Here is a 2,798-nt window from a genome sequence, read left to right as displayed (position 1 = left end):
CGGTATCAATTGACCTGAGACATACAAGTGTCTCCTTTGGGAAGACTGATGGGTGAAGGTCAGTACTGAAGCCTGTGGTGTGAAAACTTTGAATTCCTAAGAATTCTGTAGTTTGGTACAAGAAAAGTGTGGTTGGGGAATGAAATGGAAACAAGTGATATTTTCCTTTTCTAAACTCAACATAGTGAAGGAACCAACAAATCTAAGACTAGTTCAGGGAAAAAAAAGAGACACTTATATGGATGACATCAGATTTTGATAACAGAACATGAACTGAAGACAGGAAATAATCTGGATTTCTTTACTCTATTTTTGTTTAGAGTTCATTGTGATTTAGATGACAACCTGAAATTATCATTGGTTTTCTCATCTGTTATATCTTCTATTCCCTGTTTCCTTTGTCTTTCTTTTATTTAGTATTTCCATTTTTTTCAGTTGGACCCTCCTATTAGAAACTACCTAGGAAAAGGTTCTCTCCTAACTTATCTCTTCTATCTTTGCTCCCACTTTCTTTTTCTTTTTAATTTATATTCTAAGTTATTTCATCAATTTAAATTCTACTGAGCAAATATGCCTGCAAGCAAACAAGGGCTGAAAATTCATTTACAGTTGGCCTTGTTCTTTGGTATAGTTCTGTTACACAAAACCACCCCAAACACTGACTGAGCAAATACTGAATATTTGCTTACTACAAAAAAAGGCATTAAATTTCTACAAGTCTCGGCTCATATACTTAACAATAGATAAATGTTTTACCTTGTTTTGTGTGTCTCTTTAAAGGCATTTTATTACATATATATAATTAGTTTACTAATAGTACACTCACAACAATGAACTATATTGCACACCACCAGAACAACTAACATATGTATTTTCTCTATAAGGAATATCAGACACTTCTGTCCTTAGGAACACCAGATATCACTCAGCAATACTTGGGGCCAGACAATTAATTTCTGTGTTAGTTTTGGGGACACCTCTGGTGTGCTTAGGGGCTGCTCCCAGATCTTTGCTTAATATGCTTCTGGCAGTGTTTGGGGCACACTATGGTGTCAAGGAATAAACTACACTGGGATCAGCAATACATAAGATTAAGACCTTAATTCCTGCTCTATCTCTCTGGCTCCAAATAATTTATGATAAACCTAATAATGTGATCCTAAGCAAGCCATGAATCCCCTGAATTCAGGTCAACTAAACATAAATTCCCTGTTCTGGAATTATAGTCTTTAAATAGGTTTTTATTAAACTTGAAAAATGAAGATACTTATCCAACATAATGAAATTAAATAGTAATACAGTAAATGTCTTCACAGAGAAACTCTCACTTCATACTCCCTAGTTTGACATTGTATCTTTACACTGAGTAAAGGTCATGAATTTTAAAGGATTCCAAACCAATATTTTAATGTGACCATGCCAAATCACTTTTTACACATTTAGAAGATGACTTAGAGTTAATTTAAGGAAAATTGAAGCAGGAAGCTATATTTATCTATGTACCCATGTTCTATATTTATTTTCTAGACTCCAAGTAAGAAGAATATTGATATTTTGGTATTTAAGCCAAGCCTAAATATTACACACAACTATTGCTTTCTCTGTGCATACACATTAAAGATTGATGCACTGCACAAACCAATGTGGCATTTTAGGTATATACTTTTGTAATCTAGTAGAGGGCGATCACAAGCACCAAGCATGAATGCCGTAATTAAAGATGAAGTATTCAGAAGTTTGTCTTTTTAAAAAGAACATCTTTAATTATCTTTAATGTTTTGCAAAACATATTTTAAAGTTATTTATTGCCTAAACTGTTGTTTGTACATGAGTCTCTATTGTTCCTTCAGATTTGAACAAAAATCCAACTGGATAGCATATTCATGGCAAGGTATTCATTTCATTCTTTCCCCCACTAATTCCCAGCATTTTCTTTGACAAGTCAAATATTATTTGATAGGTGTGCTGTGATGTTCATAGAGTTCATTTGCATGTAAGATTTTTTCTTGATCTTGCTGTTTTCAATATCCTATTTTTCTCATTTTGCCTGATTATTTTTCTATTAATTTGAGTCTTGAAATGTTTCTATTTGAGTCTATTTTTTCCTGGGACCCTTAGGGCCTCTTGGACCTTGGTGCATGTGTACATTCCTTAGCTCTGTGGAATTCTTATTTATGATTTCTTTGACTAGAGTTTCTTCATTGAATTTGCTTTCAAGCTCTTGAGAAACTTCATTGATTGTACCCATTCCATAGCCGCTTGAAGTGCTGTTTACCTTCAAACCTTTTTATAATCTTCTGCTGTTTTCCCGGTTTTAGGTCTCATTTTTGGACCTCACTGATCTATTCTCTGCTGCTCTGATCGTCCATTGAGTTTTTTACGTTAATGACCATATCTTCGTTTTTGAATACATTTGCTTATGATCTCATTTCTACTCTCTTGCTTTCTTGTGCTTTACCAACTGCTTTATCATTGTTTCTTTGAGCCACTGAACAATCTCCTTGCACGGGGCCATGCTAATCTTCTCTGTATCGTTCCAATTTTTAGTATATGTGCTGCCGAAGCGAGCACAAAACAATCTCATCATGATGTTTTTATAGTCAGCTGAGAGGTTACAGAGTGGATTAGTACTAATAAAGCTGTTTTTGTTTTGTTATCATCTTCTATTGAGCCTGGTGAACTTCTATGGGGCTTCCCCATTGTGTGTGCTCTGCTTTGAGGGTGAATACTAGCAGTTTGGCCTCACGGGAGCTGTATGTAGAATAAGGCTCCTTTCTTTTCCTACTAGTTCTTACCCA

The 2,798-nt window shown here is 34.7% G+C and overlaps 1 pseudogene; it reads right to left on the bottom strand.

Moving 5' to 3' along the window:
• Positions 1-2,498: 2,498 nt before the first annotated feature.
• LOC126014567 (uncharacterized) lies at positions 2,499-2,571 on the bottom strand (annotated as a pseudogene).
• Positions 2,572-2,798: the final 227 nt, after the last annotated feature.

This window comes from Suncus etruscus, chromosome 7 (assembly GCF_024139225.1).
Source record: "Suncus etruscus isolate mSunEtr1 chromosome 7, mSunEtr1.pri.cur, whole genome shotgun sequence".
Taxonomy (NCBI): Eukaryota; Metazoa; Chordata; class Mammalia; order Eulipotyphla; family Soricidae; genus Suncus; species Suncus etruscus.
This window is presented reverse-complemented; position numbering and strand designations above follow the sequence as displayed.